The 22,424-nt window shown below is 41.4% G+C and overlaps 1 pseudogene across 1 annotated transcript; it reads right to left on the bottom strand.

Moving 5' to 3' along the window:
• Window positions 1-13,201: 13,201 nt before the first annotated feature.
• LOC306867512 (NLR family CARD domain-containing protein 3-like) lies at window positions 13,202-16,589 on the bottom strand (annotated as a pseudogene). The gene is made up of 5 exons: window positions 16,531-16,589; window positions 16,350-16,460; window positions 15,929-16,013; window positions 15,106-15,298; window positions 13,202-14,951 (listed from the first exon to the last, which is right to left on the bottom strand). The product of its transcript is annotated as an NLR family CARD domain-containing protein 3-like (transcript).
• Window positions 16,590-22,424: the final 5,835 nt, after the last annotated feature.

Raw genomic sequence — 22,424 nt, forward strand, 5'->3', positions numbered from 1 at the left:
GCACAGAATATCTCGATGGTTAGTTGACGCTATCGCACTAGCATACTCCTCCCTGGGCCTCCAGAGCCCCATTGGAGTGAGAGCCCATTCCACTAGAGGCGTGGCCTCTTCTTGGGCGTGGTCTAGTGGTGTGTCTATGGCAGACATTTGTGCGGCGGCCAGCTGGGCCTCGCCGTCCACATTTGCCAGGTTCTATAACTTGGATGTCCCAGCCTTACAGGCTCGGGTTCTCTCTGCTTAAATGGCACACGCCTGTCTTAAGCGGTCCCCTCAGGCATTGCCTGATTCTCCAAGAACGCTCTTGGCCCCATTCCTGGTGCTGAGGCTGTACTTATGACCGTTGAAACGATTTCTAGGCTGGACAGACCTCTAAGAGTTTGGTCCTCATGCCTCCTGCAGGATTCTTCCTGCTCATAATTGGTCCCTCTGAGCCTTATTGCTCAAGGCCAGTTTATGTTTGTCGTTTCTCTTCATGGCATGGCGGGATTGTATTTGTTCCCCATAGCGTCTAGCGACGCAGTACGAGTGAAGTATCGACAGGGAACGTACTCGGTTACTAACGTAACCTCGGTTCCCTTAGATACGGGAACGAGTACTGCATACTATGCCATGCCATGCAGCTGTATGACTCAGGTCGTCGCTTCAGTCGAATTGGCCTGTTTTCCTATGGCGAAGTGCCCGCTTATATAGCCAGATGACCCCGCCCCTTCTAGCGGGCTCTGGTGGGCTTTCCCACCATAGGCTCGTGCAGCGCCGCTGACGAGCCATTGGTTTGTTTTTTATTACTGCACGAACCAATAGCCGTGCAGTCACACTGCGTGATTGAAAAAGTCTTCAGTCCGAGGAGAAAAAGGAGTTTTCCCATAGCGTCTAGCGACGCAGTACTCGTTCCCGTATCTAAGGGAACCGAGGTTATGTTAGTAACCGAGTACGATTTACAATCCTATCAAACAGTAGGATTCTATTGCTCAGATCTAAACAGCCAAATATTAATTAAAAGACATCCACAGTTCCTGTTAAACAGGGTACATTATCAAAAAGCCCGGTCAGTGTTCACAATAATTATCTTAATTTAATTTGACTTGACAGGTGTTCATAAACAGTTCCATAGCTCCAATTACAATTTTGTTGTTTATAACATTAACTGTAGTTGCTATATTTCATTTCACTACTCGTCACTGTATTTCTCCATCCACTGGTTAGCCAGCAGACCCCAAAACAAATTTGTTCAACTTATCTATATTATACATAACCCAAACGATTGCGTCATTCAGACCTTGAGGACACACACAGACAGCCTTATAGCTGCTTTTGACTTTAACCCATATTACCTAAACAGGATTCACTCCTTTGTTTTCCCACCAGCCTTTCTTTGTGTGAGGGCTCTCTCTCTGGATAATTTGGTTAGTGACTTAGCCAATGTGTCACTGTTTCTCTGCCGTCAAGTCTAAAATGTTTACCTTTAACCATTCAAATAACAAAGCATTAACTTGTTTAAATTTAGACCCTCGGTTGAATTTAGACATGGATTTTAACCCATTATTGACGGCAATCTTCAATTTCACAAATCCAAATCATCTTAAACATATTAATCCAGAGAGTGATTCAAATCAGCATTATATAAAGGACACAATAAGTTGTTATTACCCACAGAAGACAGAGCTGGATCACCAATCCACTAACAGCTTTTCCCATATTCGGCATTCTCTTTTCGTTAGATTCACTCAGAATTATCCACTTCTGTAAAGCCATTTCACTTAACCTATCTGTAATGATAAAACACTCATTCCAGATGTTAGTGACACAATATACACAAAACAGGAACATAGTCGTTCCCCAAAATATAGAGTATTCATCCTCACACAGGCATATGTACTAGACACATGAATATTGAAACAGCTCCTATTCAAGGTCTGCTTTATGTGTTAAATTGGAAGGATTTAAACTTAAAATTTTCCTATCAGTTTTACCTAGTTTGTACGTAGTCTCTTAGTTTGCCTTGTGGCAATTAAGAAAAAAAAGGAGCTTTATGCCACATCATTGTTTTGTTTACTTTTATTTTTTACTTTCACTTTGCGTGTTGGGGTGGAGCATTTCAATTAACGGCAGAAGGAAGGAGCATATAAAAATGGTTCGTACCTGAGAAAGTGGGCGTCATCAGTAAGGTTTGCATTTACGAGAGCGATTGGATCATCGAAGGAAATGGAAAGACGGTGCTTGTCGAACTGTTGCTTCCTGTGAGCGATGTCTGGTGCGTCGTGGAGTTTCATTCAACTTTTTAAGCGTTGCACTTCAAGATCATCTGTTTTTAATGAAGCTGTTCAGAGGACAAGTGATGGCCGCTTAATCCACCTATCCTGGTGCCTGATGACAACACTCTTTAGTTTCCCTTCATGATTGCAAACTTGGTCAGTACCTGTGCGCCGCCATTACACACACTCATTCATTCACGCACGCACTTGAAAACATTCACGCACGCACTTTTTGATATGCTTATGGTATTACTGTGGTTGTTTATTGGTTATTGTGCCTTTTTGTTAGTTGATGTTATTAACTTTGAAGTAATTAACCATATTTATTCTTTTTTTTTTTTTTTTTTTCTATGGAAAATTAATGAATGGTCATGGACACGAATCTGCCTATCGGAACCGTGACATAGGTGACGCGATTTCTACAGGGATTTTTCCTTTTCTTTTCAACCTTGACCTTCATTGCTGAACATTTGTTTTTTCTGTGTTTTTGATTTTTGGTCATTGTAAAGTAAAACTTATTTTGTTAATAGTTTTTCTGACATCTATTTTTTTTTTAAATATTGTAACAGGTGGTTTTTTGCTATCCTGGGTAAAATAACATTCTTGTCAGGAAATTCCTGGCTGGCGCCCGAACAGACAAATATATTATTTCTTTAAAATACTTTTGTGCTTAGTATGGCCACCACCGTTACAGAGTGGCGCCAGAACAGGGACTTGAACATGAACATTGTATTTGTGTGAATTTTTTTTTTTTGTTGGGGAATTATTGCAACCTAAAAGACAATTCTGGATTGAGGGGTTGTGTACCTTAAAAGAAAAACCCTTTGTTTACTTTGTGTGAACCTGCTACAAAATCTTTAACATTTTGAAAATGATTGTGACTCAAATCCTGTGATCTTGTTTTTGATGGAAAACTGTGTTTAAGTGTTCTAACTGGGGGATAATTACTTGCATTGGGGAAAAGTATTTTGTGAAACATTACTTCGTGGGGTTTTGTGAAAACTGTGAACCGTGGTGTGAGAAAATTGACACAAATACTATTACTAATTTACATTTTACATTTACTGATTTTCTGCCAACACTTCAATTACTCACATGAACACAAATATGGCGGCTACCCCTCTTTCCCCATCTACTTTTGTAGAAAGGGAGTCTCCCCCAGATATTGCAACTCCAGTATGGTTACCAGCAGTGCGACCTCTGATACCTCAAGTACCTCCACCTGGTGTCTCTGCAGTGTATAACACCCCTATTCCATTCAGTCCCATGCATCCTGTAACCACTTTGCCAAGGTTTTCACCTGTTCTAGCTGGCAGCACTCCTGTGCAAACTCTCACCTGGGCACCCCAAATGGATAACATGCAGCTTTGCACATCATCCGAAGGAGAAACTCCATCTTCAGTTGCACAACACGACCTGCCAAACGTTCTACCAACTCCTGGAAGGGAAATTCAACAGTTTACTGCTCAGGTACAAGGGAACTGGGATATCCTATTTGATTTCATGAAAAGACATGAAAAAAATTTGAATGGTCTTACCCAAGAAATGAAAGTCACTTCTCGCCACAAAAGTCAACTCGCTGACCTTACTGCAAAAGTGGAGGATAACAATAGTCAAGTTTTCACTCTGTTGACCACCACCAAACAACAGGAGGAATCTGAAACAGACAAGTTGACTAAAGCTGTGAAGCAAATGATTACAGATGAACTGCAAAAGGTGGAATCTACCATGGTGTCCGAAATGCGTTTCATGGTGGATCAACTTCAGTCAGAAGTTCAGCAGGACCTCAAGGCTGTTCAACATGCATTTCAACCAACCCACGATCACATTACCACAAAACTTGAGAAATGTGTCATCCAAATTGACAAGATTTCTTCCGGTGTAAATGAAATAAAAAATGAGATGGAAAACGGGTTTCAAGGTCTCAAAAAACAGATTGAGGAACAAAGAGTGGCACCATCAGTTTCTAGCACCCCCATTACTTCAATTCTGCCATCTGAGTCTTCAACTTCTGCAACTCTTCAACCGTCATCTGTAATAAAAAGTGACCATATCAGGTTAACTTTTCCCACTTTTGGAAGGCTATCAGATGATGCAGACCCCCTACTGTACCTAACTAAGTGTCAGGATTTCTTAGCTCTTCATCCCCTCACTGATGTGAATATCTTGGCCACCTTTCGTACTGTCCTACATGGAACCGCACGTGACTGGTGGGAGGTCAGACGTTCCAGCATAACCACATGGAGCGAGTTTGAAGCTGCTTTTCTTTCTGCATTCTTATCTGAAGATTATGAGGACAAACTGGCTGAACGGGTTAGAACAAAGATCCAGGGTGAGAAAGAATCTATAAGAGATTTTGCTTTTTCCTACAGAGCACTTTGTAAGAGATGGAAGGCTGATCTAACAGAAGGTGAAATTGTAAAGATGATACTGAAAAACATTAAACCGTACCTGGCCAGACAATTGCGTAGTCGAGTGGGTACTGTGGAGGAGTTGGTTAAGTTAGGACACCAACTGGAAAAAGATCATGAACAACAGCTTCGATATGAAGGTCGACTGGGTCCAACGCATCCCACCACATCACAAAGGCCCTCACCGAACAGACCTGTGGAGAAAGTCCAAGTTCAATGTTGGAGATGCAGAGGACAGCATCCACCAGGGAAGTGTCCACACTATATACCTCCACAGTCCTCGCAGTCAGATGGACACTTTTTCACCAGCAGCAAGCATCCATATTCCTCTCCTCAGACAAGAGGGCAGTCTTCGAACAACTCTGTTACGGCCACAAGAATGCAGAAGCCTCCCTCTACCATCAAGAAAACCACAATACCCACAGGCCCTAATGCACCAATGACAATACCTCAGCAATTGGTTGTTCCCATCAGTATTGCTGCCTGGACCGGAAAAGCCATTGTGGATACTGGTGCAAGTTTCACACTTATTCATGAAAATCTCATGAAACTGTTTCCATCATCCACTCAGCTCCATCCATGGTCCCGTGGACCTCTCTACTTGGCAAATGGAAAAGCAGAGATTCCATTAGGATGGATGAATACCACCATACAACTCCATGACCAAACTTTCACTATACCTGCTGCTGTTCTGACGTCCCAAGCTCTCGCCTATGCTGTAGTCCTAGGGTTGGATTTTATTTTCTTCAGTAAAATGCAGCTTAATGTCACAGACCAAAAATATTCTTTCAAGTTTTCTCCTGGAAAAGAGTATCCTTTTCAACCAGGCAATGCCAGTGTGCCAATTGTAAGTCCACCACAAGGAAACCTGCAACAGAAGAAAATCACACAGAATCTGTCTTTACTAAGTTCTATTCCACCTCCATCCACTCAACCGTTAATTCAACACCCTGACAGTATGGATAAAGAAATGTTAATTCAAAAAGCAGTGGGTGAAGCTCATTTACCTCCAGATGGTAAACAAAAGTTGTTTCACATCCTGCAAAGCAACCCTCAGGTGTGTACTCCCCGGACTGGACGTACTGATGTTCTGCAACACCACATTTATACTATTTGCCAAGTACCCATTAAACAAAAGCCATATCGCATGTCTCCTCTAAAACAACTTGCCATGGATGAGCAACTTGAGGAAATGCTGAAGGAAGAAATTGTTGAACCATCTCGCTCTGGCTGGGCCTCACCAGTGGTCTTGGTTCCTAAAAAGGATGGAAAACTTAGATTCTGTGTGGATTACAGAAAAGTTAATTCGGTCACAGAAAGTGATGCTTACCCTCTCCCAAACATTACAGAAATCCTGGAGTCACTCTCTGGAGCTGCCATTTTTTCTACTCTTGATCTCAACAGTGGCTATTGGCAGGTGACAATGAGCCCCGATAGCAAAGCCAAGACTGCCTTCATCACCCCTGCAGGGCTCTATCAGTTTAATGTTATGCCTTTTGGTCTCAAAAATGCTCCCGCCACTTTTCAGAGACTTATGGAAACCGTCCTGGGGAAGTTAAGAAGGAAAATATGCCTCGTCTATATAGACAATATAATCATTTACTCACCTTCGATCACCCAGCACTTCTATGACCTTCAGGCTGTTCTTCACAGGTTGGAAACGGCTGGGCTAACTATTAACTTGAAGAAGAGCAAGTTCTGTCTGCAAGAAATCACCTTTCTGGGACATGTTGTCAGCATTCAAGGCATTTCAGCAGACCCATGTAAGACAGAGGCCATTCATGCCTACCCTGTGCCAAAAAACCTGAAGGAGGTTCAACGGTTCCTTGGATTAGCGGGCTGGTACCATCGGTTTGTCCCGAATTTTTCAAGAATAGCCGACCCCCTCAACTCACTGAAAAAGAAAGGACAACGATTTCAGTGGACAGTACAGTGCCAACAAGCATTCGAACAATTAAAGTCTTGCCTCACCTCATCACCCATCCTTGGCCATCCAGATCTTGCACTCCCCTTCACCGTTTACACTGACGCCAGTGACACTGGTCTGGGTGCCATTCTGGTCCAACGGAAAGATACTAGCAGGGAAGAAGTGATTGCATATGCAAGCAGATCCTTAACAGGAGCTGAATTAAATTATACAGCAACTGAAAAGGAATGTCTGGCAGTTGTGTGGGCTTTAGAAAAATGGCAACACTACCTGGAACACAAACTTTTCACCGTTGTCACAGACCATTCCGCCCTACAATGGGTCATGGGTTCCACCAAAACCACCAGTCGTCTCATCCGTTGGGTTCTGCGACTGCAGAAATTAGATTTTATCATAGAGTACAGAAAAGGGAAACTCAATGTAGCACCAGATGCACTATCCAGATCTTCTCCAACTTCAAGTTTCAGTCTGTACACCAGCCACAAGGAAACAGAGCTTCCATTGTCCGATGTTGTTTTATGGGAGGAACAACACAAAGACACCAAAGTTACAAAGCTATTGCAAGCAGTTGCAGAAAACAGCTCAAGTCTGGTAGAACAATACGAAGTTGTTGAGGACAAATTATATCACAAAAGATACCTCCCAAATAACCAGTTGCACTACCGTGTGTATGTTCCCAGTAGTCTTCGGCCCACTCTGCTGCAGCACTATCACTCCAGTCCTCTTAGTGGCCATGGAGGAATCTTCAAAACGTATAAGCGACTCCAGGAAGTAGCATTTTGGCCTGGCATGTGGTCTGATGTGAAACGTCATGTCAAAACCTGTATAAAATGTCAAACTTTGAAAAATGATAATCGAAAACCTGCTGGAAAATTGCAGCAAATTACCACCACACACCCAAACCAAATGCTAGGAGTCGACATCATGGGTCCCTTACCCCGGAGTTCAAATCAAAATGAATACCTGCTAGTGTTTGTTGATTATTATTCTCGATGGGTTGAGTTATTTCCCATCCGTCAGGCCACTGCACAAAGTGTTGCTTCCATCTTCAGAAAAGAGATCCTGACTCGATGGGGCGTTCCGGATTTCATCCTCTCAGACAGGGGTGTTCAGTTTGTCTCCGCTATGTTCAGAGAGCTGTGTGAGAATTGGAGCATTACACCCAAACTAACTACAGCCTACCATCCACAAACGAACATGACGGAAAGAGTGAATCGTACCCTCAAAACTATGATGGCAGCCTACGTAGACGGAAATCACAAGAAGTGGGACCAGTTCTTGCCCGAGTTCCAATTCGCCCTGAATTCCGCCACCCAAGAGACCATTGGACTATCTCCAGCAGAACTCCAGCTTGGCAGAAAGCTCCAAGGACCAATGGATAAAATGCTTCATGGCCCTAACTTATCTCCAGACACTGCTTCTTACGATGTAGTCCATCACCTCCACCAGTTGCAAATGCAAGCTAAAGAAAGTAGTGAAAAAGCCAAGATGAGACAACTGAGGAACTATAACAAAAAGAGGAGAGAGTCAACTTTCAAATATAAAGATAGAGTTTGGTTGCGAAACTTTCCCCAATCAAGTGCAAAACATCAATTTAGTGCAAAGTTGGCACCAAAATGGAAAGGGCCTTACCGTATCCTGAAGCAGTTGGGTCCACTGAACTATCAAATAGCCCTGGAAGACACCGGAGAAGATGTACGTACAGCACATGTCTGTAACTTAAAAATGTGTTTTCCAACAGCGGAAGATTTGGAGTCTCTGGAAAAAAAAAAACTGTATGAGCTATTTCAAGAACCCTCTGATGATGAAGAATTCTTAGGTTTCTAATACATGTTTTTTTTAAACAACCGTGGGTTGTTTTCTTCCAGGGAGGGAGAGTGTGGCGATTAAGAAAAAAAAGGAGCTTTATGCCACATCATTGTTTTGTTTACTTTTATTTTTTACTTTCACTTTGCGTGTTGGGGTGGAGCATTTCAATTGACGGCAGAAGGAAGGAGCATATAAAAATGGTTTGTACCTGAGAAAGTGGGCGTCATCAGTAAGGTTTGCATTTACGAGAGCGATTGGATCATCGAAGGAAATGGAAAGACGGTGCTTGTCGAACTGTTGCTTCCTGTGAGCGATGTCTGGTGCGTCGTGGAGTTTCATTAAACTTTTTAAGCGTTGCACTTCAAGATCATCTGTTTTTAATGAAGCTGTTCAGAGGACAAGTGATGGCCGCTTAATCCACCTATCCTGGTGCCTGATGACAACACTCTTTAGTTTCCCTTCATGATTGCAAACTTGGTCAGTACCTGTGCGCCGCCATTACACACACTCATTCATTCACGCACGCACTTGCAAAACATTCACGCACGCACTTTTTGATATGCTTATGGTATTACTGTGGTTGTTTATTGGTTATTGTGCCTTTTTGTTAGTTGATGTTATTAACTTTGAAGTAATTAACCATATTTATTCTTTTTTTTTTTTTTTTTTTCTATGGAAAATTTATGAATGGTCATGGACACGAATCTGCGTATCGGAAACCGTGACATAGGTGACACGATTTCTACAGGGATTTTTCCTTTTCTTTTCAACCTTGACCTTCATTGCTGAACATTTGTTTTTTCTGTGTTTTTGATTTTTGGTCATTGTAAAATAAAACTTATTTTGTTAATAGTTTTTCTGACATCTATTTTTTTTTTTTTATATTGTAACAGTTGGTTTTTTGCTATCCTGGGTAAAATAACATTCTTGTCAGGAAATTCCTGGCTGGCGCCCGAACAGACAAATATATTATTTCTTTAAAAGGCTTTTGTGCTTAGTATGGCCACCACCGTTACAGCCTGTTCATTAAGGATTTTTATTTTGAGGAAAAATCACTGGAATGTTTGGCCTTAATATTATTGCTTTTGTTTTTGGTTACTCGTGCTTAGCAGGCTGATAAGAGAGGCTGAGCACCGTCCCTGCCTCCACTCCAGCAGTCTCTCTCTCTTACGCTGCAAATTATCTTTTGACAGTTTCACCAAACTTTTAACTTACACTCACCTAAAGGATTATTAGGAACACATGTTCAATTTCTCATTAATGAAATTATCTAATCAACCAATCACATGGCAGTTGCTTCAATGCATTTAGGGGTGTGGTCCTGGTCGAGACAATCTCCTGAACTCCAAACTGAATGTCAGAATGGGAAAGAAAGGTGATTTAAACAATTTTGAGCGTGGTATGGTTGTTGGTGCCAGACGGGCCGGGTCTGAGTATTTCACAATCTGCTCAGTTACTGGGATTTTCACGCACAACCATTTCTAGGGTTTACAAAGAATGGTGTGAAAAGGGAAAAACATCCCGTATGCGGCAGTCCTGTGGGCGAAAATGCCTTGTTGATGCTAGAGGTCAGAGGAGAATGGGCCGACTGATTCAAGCTGATAGAAGAGCAACTTTGACTGAAATAACCACTCGTTACAACCGAGGTATGCAGCAAAGCATTTGTGAAGCCACAACACGCACAACCTTGAGGCGGATGGGCTACAACAGCAGAAGACCCCACCGGGTACCACTCATCTCCACTACAAATAGGAAAAAGAGGCTACAATTTGCACGAGCTCACCAAAATTGGACGGTTGAAGACTGGAAAAATGTTGCCTGGTCTGATGAGTCTCGATTTCTGTTGAGACATTCAGATGGTAGAGTCAGAATTTGGCGTAAACAGAATGAGAACATGGATCCATCATGCCTTGTTACCACTGTGCAGGCTGGTGGTGGTGGTGTAATGGTGTGTGGGATGTTTTCTTGGCACACTTTAGGCACCTTAGTGCCAATTGGGCATCGTTTAAATGCCACGGCCTACCTGAGCATTGTTTCTGACCATGTCCATCCCTTTATGACCACCATGTACCCATCCTCTGATGGCAACTTCCAGCAGGATAATGCACCATGTCACAAAGCTTGAATCATTTCAAATTGGTTTCTTGAACATGACAATGAGTTCACTGTACTAAAATGGCCCCCACAGTCACCAGATCCCAACCCAATAGAGCATCTTTGGGATGTGGTGGAACGGATGTGCATCCCACAAATCTCCATCAACTGCAAGATGCTATCCTATCAATATGGGCCAACATTTCTAAAGAATGCTTTCAGCACCTTGTTGAATCAATGCCACGTAGAATTAAGGCAGTTCTGAAGGCGAAAGGGGGTCAAACACAGTATTAGTATGGTGTTCCTAATAATCTTTTAGGTGAGTGTAGACTATAATATTAAATTCATTACAATATAGATCCCTTCATCATTCACCAAAGTTCCAGATGTCAAAGTTTCTATTTCAGATCTCAATTTTTACTATTTAAAGTAATATGAGCAGTTCTTAAAATCATCTTTACCTCAAATGCTTAATTCCCTTGACCTTTGTTATCCAAAGCATTTTTAGCCACCACCATGTCTTGTAATTATCCTATGCCATGCCTTATGACCTGCATGAGTAAAAACTACTGTATGATAGATATATTAGTTCATTATCATCTCAGCCTCATTGAATCAGGAAGTCATCATAAAGCTGAATATGAATTTTTTTTATACAGTTGTTGCCAATAAAGCAACCAACCTCGTGCTACTGATACAAATTAAGAAACTGTCTCAAAATAATGGCTGTCATCACATGGTCTCAGATGGTTATTGAAAGCCCTTTGCCATTGACTTTATAAAGTCAGAGTGGGACTTTTCCTCAGAGTGTGATCCCCTGGCATAGTTGCATCAAGTTGTGGACGCTTGTCACAATGAAAAACAAGCCATCAAGGAATGTGGTTGCTGGTGATCAGGTCTGGAGGAGCTCACATTTTTTGAGGCAGATTGCTGTAACTTCTTACAGTTCCCCCCTTAACGATGCTTTTAGGCCTATCAAGCATCCGCTCAACTCCACTACCATCTCACATATAACACCTCCCTTCGGGGCAGGTGCCCAGTGGCGGTGACCCCCTGTCTTAGGTTGTCATCCCCTGGCCAAAAGAGGATCTTACCCATCATTGAGAAATCACCACATGCTCACTGGTAACCGCTCTTTGCCGTTGCAACATCCTCGATAGTTTTCTTCCAGAATCTGGAATTTCCTGCAGCTGAGGAAAGGTGCACTCAAGAACCATGAGAGCCATTGACACCAACTACTAATATTAAAACATTGAGACAGGATAATCAGAGCAGTATTTTAATTACTAATTTCAATTGGATATCTTCAACCATCATGCTGAGATTACTCAGTGAATTTAGATATCCCACCCATCCATTCAGTGTAATGAACTTGCAACACAGACCGCCTTTCTAAAACACACATATGTGACCCTGGACCACAAAACCAGTCTTAAGTCACTGGGGTATATTTATAGCAATAGCCAAAAATACATTGTATGGGTCAAAATTGATTTTTCTTTTATACCAAAAATCATTAGGACATTAAATAAAGATCATGTTCAATGAAGATATTCTGTAAATTTCCTACTGTAAATTTATCAAAACTTAATTTTTGATTAGTAATATGCATTGCTAAGAACTTCATTTGAACAACTTTAAAGGCGATTTTCTCAATATTTAGATTTTTTTGCACCCTCAGATTCCAGATTTTCAAATACCTGTCTCTCGGCCAAATATTGTCCTATCATAACAAACCATACATCAATGGAGAGCATATTTATTCAGCTTTTAGATTAAGTATACATCTCAATTTCGAAAAAGAAAATTGACATGTATGACTGGTTTTGTGATCCAGGGTCACACACTCCACAGCCAACAGAGCAATTTTGTCTTTACTGTTCCAATAGTTTTGGAGGGCACTGTGTATATATATATATATATATATATATATATATATATATATATATATATATTGTGGCGGGAGGAGAGACCGGTCTCCCGAGGAGAGGCGCGCTCGGCGTTTAAACGGCGGCGGTGATGAGGCTCTACTCACGTCAGGTGCGCCTCATCACACGCCGCCAGCCCTGGCTGTTTCAGCGCCCCTCCTCTCTCACACACCCACTCCTGTCGGGAGCCTGGTGAAGGGCGGCGAATACAGGATGGGGTGGTGATGATGGACAGGGGGGAGGCAGCCGACTCGTCACAATATATATATATTAAACAGTATAACCTTTTCTGAAAAAAAAAAGAAAAATGGCAGCACCATAAATGGCTGTTGCATGCATCTGTTCTTCCTTGAGTGGCATTGACTAAAAACTTTGACTTTTTCCCAAGTTTTACTAAGAAACATTTTTTCTAATAATTCAACTTAATGAAATTGAATCATTATACTTACGTATTATTAGAATGAATTTGAATTATTTTCATTTATTTCAATAAACCTGAATGCAACATCAAGTGATTGATGATCCCAATCCAGTATTTGTAATATCAGAGAGTCACAACCCTGTTCTTGAAGGCACCTCAGCTTTGCACAGTTTGGATGAATCTCTCTTATTAAACACACTTCACTTGATTCAACACTTCAGGTCATTAGTAGAGCGCTCTGTGATGTTAGCTGAGTGTGTCAAATAAGAAAGACCTCGAAATATACAGAAACAGTATAGAGAAACACAGGCCTACTCTGTATTAAATAAAGTCAATAAAACAAAGACACTGTAAAATACTCACTCAATCTTTCTAGATGCTTTGATCACTGGCAGCAGCCTCAGGAGACATTCTTCTGATCAATCATATTTACTCAGATTAAACTCATCCAGCTCTTCTTCTGAGTTCAACAGCACAAACACCAGAGCCGACCACTGAGCAGGAGACAGAGAGACGATAGTCACTTCTTCTGTTCAGGTATGTTTGGACCTCCTGCTCCAGTGAACGATCATTCAGTTCATTCAGACAGTGGAACAGATTGATGGATTTCTCTGGAGAGGGATTCTCCCTGATCTTCTGTTTGATGTATTCAGCTGTTTCCTGATTGATCTGAGAGCTGCTTACTGTCTTTCTCAGGAGGCCTTGTAAGAGAGTCTGATTAGACTCTAGTGAGAGACCTAGAAGGACCCGGAGGAAAAGGTCCCAGTGTCTGTTCTCACTCTGTAAGGCCTTGTCCACTTCTCTCTTCAGTAAATTGGTCATTGGTGATCTGAACTCATTCCTCTGTCCTGTGTTTTGTTCAGAAAAGGACAGCAGCTTGAATAAAGCAGCAAGGAACTCCTGAATACTCAGATGAACAAAGCTGTACACCTTCCCCAGCTGCAGTCCAGACTCCTCTCTGAAGATCTGGGTACAAACTCCTGAGGACACTGACACTTCTCTGACATCAATGCCGCTCTCTTTCAGGTCCTCTTCATAGAAGATCAGGTTCCCTTTTTCCAGCTGTTCAAAAGCCAGTTTTCCTAGAGACAGAATTTCTAGCCTGATCAGAATCAAGTTCATATTTCCCATCATACTTCTGAGTCTTCAGTTTGGTCTGAAAGATCAGGAAGTGTGTGAACATTTGTGTAAGAGTCTTGGGAATCTCTGCTCTCTCTGCTTTACCCATCATCCTCTCCAGAACAGCGACTGAAATCCAGCAGAAGACTGGGATGTGACACATGATGAACAGACTTCTTGATGATCGGATGTGTGTGACGATCCTATCAGCCAGACTCGGATCATTTATTCTCTTCCTGAAATATTCCTCCTTCTGAGGGTCGTTGAATCCTCGTACCTCTGTGACCTGGTGGACACACTCAGGAGGGATCTGACTGGCTGCTACTGGTCGAGAGGTGATCCAGAGGAGAGCAGAAGGAAGTAGATTGCCCTTGATGAGGTTGGTCAGCAGCACATCCACTGAGGCTGATTCTGTCACATCAGACAAGCTCCGATTGTTTTGGAAATCTAGACGTAGTCGACACTCATCCAGACCATCAAATATGGAAATGACTTTGTAGTCATCATAATCTGCTGACTTAAATTCTTTGGTTTCTGTGTGAAGGTAGTTGAGAAGTTGCTTGAGGCTGAGATTATTTTGTATCAGATTCAGCTCCCTGAAAGGAAGTGGAAATATGAAATGAACATCCTGATTGGCTTTTCCTTCAGCCCAGTCCAGAATGAACTTCTGCACAGAGACTGTTTTTCCAATTCCAGCGACTCCTTTAGTCAGCACAGTTCTGATGGGTTTGTCTTGTCCAGGTGAGGGTTTAAATATGTCATTGCAGTTGATTGGTGTCTCCTGTGTCTCTGGTCTCCTGGACACTGTCTCAATCTGTCTCACCTCATGTTCATTATTGACCTCTCCACTGCCTCCCTCTGTGATGTAGAGCTCTGTGTAGATCTCATTCAGACGTGTTGAGTCTCCATGATTGGACATTCCTTCATTGATTCTCTGATATTTATCCTGTAGTCTGGATTTGAGTTTTTGTTGATGCACAGGCATCAGTTCTGAGCAAAGGAATTAACTGTTGTTATTGGCAGAGCAATAGGTTTGATATGTTAGATATTAGATTGTGTCCTGAGATTCAGGAACATTAGTGACTAAAGACAGAAGGTTCATAATAAAAACACAGGCTATAATTAGCTGATCCAGAGCTCTTACTGGTCTGTAGTGTGTTAGCGAGGTCTGTCTGGTTCATCTTCCTCAGGATGAACAGTGTTATCTTCAGAAGCCCCTCTCTGACTCTGCTATGATCCTCGTCAGCATAATGGTCTCTTTCAGAGCATTCTGGGTAATCTGGACTCAGTAGTCTCTTAAAGCTTTTTAACTCAGAAATGATTTTGTGCTCAAGCTCCTGAAATCATAGTAAATATTCAAACAATAAACCTCCATTCAGTCACAGAGAAAGTGAACCAAAGGTGCAATACACAAGAGTCAAGGCATGAATACTAATAAAAATAACTGAATTATATCACACCAATAACTTCCACTGAATGTTCAGACATCAGCGTCTACAGATACTGAGGTTAAAAGAGGGAGTTTGACTGGATTGGCTGTTTGCTAGATTGATGTTCATCTTTGTGCAGCAGTCAGGTTACATATGGATTCAGCTTCTCTACTTTAGTGATCATTGATCTGCTTTATAGTGGCCTACAAATTATCTTACATTGGTTGGAAAGTAAATGTGACTATTACAGAGAGGATTTCACAGAATTTTATTAAACCTTACCGAGAGGGTTATTTATTGTGTTGGCATGGACACACACACACACACACACACACACACAACCTTGAAAATGGAGTCCACGTTTTTCTTTGCTGTATGTGATTCTGGTTCTTCATGTTTTTGACTGTAGTTAAACAAATATTGCATTTTTGTAAATATGTATTAATGTACTTAATACACATCAGTAAATTAATGAATGTCATATATATTTTTCATACTGTAAACTAAACAACACCTCAAATCAGCAGATGATTCTGCCGAACTGAAATGAATTGGAGGACTCATTGACCGGTCGCCCTTCATGGACACACAGCTGGGTTCAGGAGATTCATTCTGCCACAGACTGAAAGTAATACAAACAGTATTACTGAACAGTAATACAAACTGTTTCTGAAAATCTCACACTGCTCTGAAAGAAACACCTTTACTCTTTCAAACTCCATTTAATGTTCATCTTTCACTTGAGGAGTCTGTTGTGTCTTGAGAGTTAAAAGATTAAAGTATTTTTTGTCTATAAATAAAAGGAATCTGCTCCTTGTGCCCTTTTCATTCATGCATTATAGAATAAAATAGAGCAATACACACATAGATAAAGCCATCCAGCAGCAACAGGGACATCTGTTGACAATGTCCATAATGCACCTCACCTACAATATATATGACACTCATAATATCTCACCTGGGCTCAACAGAAGAGTCTTCCTCTCTGGAGAAATCTGAAAGATCCATCGGTTGGTTTTTCCTCACATCGATGTGTTCGGGTAAATCTGATTCATGCCCCTGAATCTGACTATGAATGAAAATACTATTGTAGTATGCATTTATTGTTTCTGAACATTAAAAATTTCAAGTTTTCTCACCTCTTGACTGTCTTTTTCTTTGTGTCATGTTCTTCAGAGAGATTCATTCTGAAGGCCATGGTTTCATCTAAAAGCAGATGTTAACGGGTTAACGACACCAAGCTGCGGCAAACGGAGACACTGAATAGGGACTTCAGGAGCCTGATTGAGACAGTACGCAGCACATTACCAGCGACGACGATCATCGTGTCAGGACCGCTTCCCACATATCGACGAGGACACGAAAGGTTCAGTAGACTTTTTGCTTTAGACGAATGGTTATTGTAATGGTGTAAAGAACAGAAACTGCTCTTTGTTAATAATCTGAATCTTTTCTGGGAGCGTCCTAGGCTTATCCGTGCTGATGGCCTGCACCCCAGCAGAGTCGGAGCGGAACTCCTGTCGGACAACATCTCCAGGACGCTACGCTCCATCTGACTAGTAAGCCAATTCTCAAATAACTGCTATGATGACTTTTGTTCTACTCACTTAAATGATAGAAGTACTTGCATTGTCCAATCTATACAGACTGTGTCTGTTCCCCGAATAGCGAGGTCAAAATATAAATTTAATGCAGGATCTAGAAAAAATCTGATCGTGATTAAACCAGAAAAACGCAAAATAAATGAACAAAAACTATTTTTAAAGCTTGGGCTCCTAAACATTAGATCACTCGCACCCAAAGCAGTTATTGTAAATTAAATGATCACAGAAAATAATTTTGATGTACTCTGCCTGACTGAAACCTGGCTTAAACCAAATGAATATATTGGTCTAAATGAGTCTACTTCACCAAGCTACTGTTATAAACATGAGCCCCGGCAGACGAGTAGCCCCAGAGTACACCCTGGACGATGGGGCGGGGCGACATGTGTGGCTTGGTGGCGCCATCTCAGAGTACTTCGGGCAGAACAGAGCTGTGAGTGGCTCACGAATTAAGTCTGGGGAACAAATTCTTAATTTGTGGCCATGATATACTCCTTCCTATGCTATAGCACGTTAAATGAAGTCAGATATTATTGCACTTTTCACAGTAGGCTACACAAAATAGTCATTGAGCAGTTTTAGCTGGGCGATGTTGATAAAAATGATCCACTATTTGAGATTGAATGAAAACCTTAATATTTAATTTTATTATTATTATTATTTTGCATATAGGCCTATTTTAAATGTTTTTGTTTACTAAAACAGCTGTTAAATTAAATCTGACCAATCAAATCGAATCAAATATTATTAATGTGTTTTAGTGCGTATTTAAGCAATAAATGTTCATATATTTTCTCTGTAAAAATTTTATTTATACTTTTATATATAGGCTATGCACAAATTAAATGGTTTTGTGGCTCAATCCTTTAAAAAGGACCAGGAATCACTATCCTATATTAGACCTACTGATTTTAGATTTTTAGTAGGTTAGTTATTATAGTTATTATATATTTAATAAATAAAAAATATTAATCACAGAGACGGTCTCTTTTACTCATTAAAAGTGCTCACGTATATTGCACAGATTTACAGCTCTGAGTGATTTACTATTCGATAGTTATGCAGGTCTATATGGCTGCAATGATCGAGTGTTAATTAATCTAAATTCATCCTCTACACAGATTTGAACACGCACACATAATGAGGGTGTGGACACATAAATAACTGGATTTTTAATATCTGATGTTACGTTATTAGCCTACTATAATATAGGAACCTTTAAGATAATCAATATAGGCTCAAATATTTTATTAAGATATAAACAAGCAAACATTGAGCTTGTCATGAAAACATTTTATTAGCACTTTATAACTTACAAGTTTGTGACGCATTGAGCAACGTAGGCTATAATTCATCTCTTTAAACAACAACAAAAAACAGTTGTGCTTTAAAACGTAAAATCAGCCGCTTATGTTTGTGTTTGTCCATTTCTAAAATACATCTAAATTATTCTAATTTAGTGCTGATCCTCAAGGAAATATGAATGAAGCGTTATTCAGCCTGAAGAACCAGGAGGTGCCGTCATCAAGAGTTTATTTGTAAACAATGACTTCATCTGACTAAAATTACCATGGTTACTAATGAGATAATAATTAAGATAGGCCTATGATACTAGTTGGCACATAATATTTCTGTAATATGGCCAAATCAATTCCAAAATCGTATACAAAGGAATGCGCACACCAATAAGATTTGCCGTGTTATAAACCAATGAAATTGGGGGTGTTCCAATGTGTCGCCCCGCCCCAATCGTCCAGATTGCACTCTGGAGTACTTGCGTCAGTCTGGTCGTGGCGGCGGGGTTGCAACAATATATAGTGATATTCTCAATGTTACTCAGAATACAGGATACAGGTTTAACTCATTCTAAATACTTCTGCTTAATGTTACACTGTTAGATATGCTAAAGAAATCTCTCCTATCTCTTGCTCTGGCTACTGTGTATAGTAGGGCCGTATACAGATTTCCTAAAAGAATTTACATATTTCCTCTCAGATCTATTGGTTAATATTGATAAAGTGCTAATTGTCGGAGATTTTAACATTCATGTTGATAATACAAATGATGCGTTAGGACTTGCGTTTACTGACCTAATAAACTCTTTTGGAGTCAAGCAAAACGTCACCGGGCCCACTCATCGTTTTAATCATACGCTAGATTTAATTATATCGCATGGAATTTATCTTACCGATATAGATATCGTACCTCAAAGTGATGTTACTGATCATTTCCTTGCATCGTGCATGCTGCGTATTACTGATATCAATTATATGGCAACATGGGCACTATCTTCTCTAACACATTAGAAGCTGTTGCTCCCCTCAAACTGAAAAAGGTTAGAGAAAAACGTACTGCGCCATGGTACAACAGTTATACCCATTCTCTCAAGAAAGAAACTCGTAATCTTGAGCGCAAATGGAGAAAAACTAACTTGGAAGTTTTTAGAATTGCGTGGAAAAACAGTATGTCCAGCTATAGACAGGCTCTAAAAGCTGCCAGGGTAGAGCATATCCGCAAACTCATAGATAATAACCAAAACAATCCAAGGTTCTTATTTAGCACAGTGGCTAGATTAACAAATAAACAGACACCACCCAATCTAAATATTCCCTCACAGTTTAATAGTAATGACTTTATGAATTTCTTCACTGATAAAATAGATCACATCAGAAATACAATATCAAATGTAGATTCTACTGCGTCTAGTATTTCAGCTTCATTCATCGCACCCAAAGAAAAACTGCAGTGCTTTACAACTATAGGACAGGAAGAGCTAAATAAACTTATCAGTGCATCTAAACCAACAACGTGTTTATTAGATCCTGTACCCACTAAACTACTGAAAGAATTGTTACCTGTAGCAGAAGAAACGCTTCTCAATATTATTAACTCATCGTTAGCCTTAGGTCACGTCCCAAAACCATTCAAGCTGTCGGTTATTAAGCCTCTTATTAAGAAACCACAACTAGATTCTAATGAACTGGCAAATTACAGACCCATTTCAAATCTTCCGTCTACAATTTTAGAAAACGTTGTATCTGCTCAATTGTGTTCCTCCTGGCAAAATAAATATCTATATGAAGAATTTCAGTCAGGCTTCAGGCCTCACCATAGCACAGAAACTGCACTTGTTAAAATTACAAATGACTTGCTTTTTGCTTCAGATCAAGGCTGCATGTCATTGCTAGTTTTACTTGATCTTAGTGCTGCGTTCGACACTATAGACCATAACATACTCGTAGATGGATTACAAAACTATACTGGTATTCAAGGGCAGGCTTTAAGATGGTTTAGATCCTACCTGTCTGATCGCTACCACTTTGTTCATTTAAATTCAAATTCAAATTCAAATTCAAATTTTATTTGTCACATACATATACATACATAGTACGACATGTAGTGAAATGTATTGTACGACTGTCCAACAAATTGTCCAACAAAATTAAGAAAAACCTCAAGTTTACAAAAATACAAATAGAAAAAGTACAGTAAACATATATACAGAAATAAACTAGCAATAAAATAAAATAACAAATAGATATGAAGAATAAAAATAGAATATGATTCTATATAGATTCTATAAAAAGTAAAGTGTATGTCAGTGATAAAGTGTCCGTGTGCTGTGCAGTGCAGTAAAGTGTATAAGTGAGTAAAAGGAATACTAAAGACAAAGACAAATGGTATGTAAGTCCCACTCATTTATCCTTACGTAACCTTCTACAAATTAGTGCAGATTGTATTTGAAAGTGTGCAAAGTGGAAGTGTGGGGTGATGTGATTAGAGTGGAGAGTGGTTAAGACTCCAAATGGCCTGCGGGAAGAAGCTCCTCCTCATTCTCTCTGTGTTCGCCTTCATGGAGCGGAAGCGCCTCCCTGAACGCAGCAGAGAAAAGAGTCCATTGTTGGGATGGCTGAGGTCCTTCACTATCTTCCTGGCCCTGGTCAGGCACCGCTTGCTGTAGATCTCCTGCAGGTCAGGGAGCTCGGTGTGAATGGTACGTTCCGCTGAACGCACCACCCTCTGGAGGGCTCGTCTGTCCTGCATAGTGCAGTTCCCGAACCAGGAAGTGATGCTGCCCGTCAGGACGCTCTCGATGGTGCAGGTGTAAAAAGTCTTAAGCACCCGAGAGGGAAGTCTAAAGTCCTTTAAGCGTCTCAGATGGTACAGACACTGCCTGGCCTTCTTCACCAGGGTGCTGGTATGACAGGACCAAGTCAAGTCCTGCGTGATGTGAACACCCAGGTATCTGAAGCTGTCCACTCTCTCCACTGGAGTCCCGTTGATCGTGATCGGCTGGTATGACCGCTCCTGCTTCGTACTGAAGTCCACTATCAGCTCCTTAGTTTTGCTGATGTTCAGGTGTAGACTATTCACCTGGCACCAACTCTCCAGGTTCTTAATCTCCTGTATGTAGGCCGTCTCGTCGTTGTCTGAGATCAGGCCCAACACAACAGTGTCATCAGCAAACTTGATGATGGTGGTGGAGTTGGAAGTGGCCACACAGTCATAAGTGTACAGTGAGTACAGCAGGGGGCTCAGAACACAACCTTGAGGGGCTCCAGTGCTTAGGGTGATGGAGGATGAGGTGAGTTTACCCATCCGTACGGCTTGCTGTCTGTCCTTCAGGAACAGTGTGAGATTGCATCCTCCGTGGAGCGGTTATGCCTCTATGCAAACTGTAGTGGATCCAGTGTGTCTGGTAGTGATGCAATGATGAAGTCTCTGACCAGTCTCTCAAAGCACGTCATCACCACTGATGTGAGGGCTACAGGGCGATAGTCGTTTAGGTAGGTGGGCTGCGGTTTCTTGGGGACAGGAACAATGGTGGACTGCTTAAAGCATGAGGGGACTATGGACTGTTCCAGGGAGAGGTTGAAGATCTCAGTGAACACCGGTGCTAGCTGGTCAGCGCAGGCCTTCAGAACCCGACCTGTGATGCCATCTGGTCCTGCTGCCTTCCTGATGTTCACTCTCCTGAATGCCCTCCTCACGTCATGCTCCGTGATGGTGAATACGTTGTCCTCACCGGCTTCCTCAGCGTGCATGCAGTTAGCACTGCTAGCGCCGCTAGCGTGATTAGCTGCAGCCTCGAAGCGAGCATAAAAAGTGTTCAGCTCGTCAGCCAGAGAAGCGTCCGCATTCCCCGATCTGGAGGGTGGTGTTTTATAGTCCGTGATGGTTCTAAGTCCCTGCCACAGGCTCCTAGAGCCGCCATGTTGGAATGGCGACTCTAGTTTCCTCCCGTAGCGCTGCTTCGCCTCCTTCACCGATCTGCGCATGCTGTAAGATGCAGCCTTGTAGTCATCCATGTTCCCGGTGATGAGCCCTGTGTTGTAGGCAGCGGAGCGGGATCTCAGGGCGTCGCGGATGGTTTTATCCACCCACGGCTTCTGGTTGGGAAATGTCCTGATGATGGTTTTCTGCACCGT

Source organism: Barbus barbus (genome assembly GCF_936440315.1).
Source record: "Barbus barbus genome assembly, chromosome: 49".
NCBI classification, from domain to species: Eukaryota; Metazoa; Chordata; class Actinopteri; order Cypriniformes; family Cyprinidae; genus Barbus; species Barbus barbus.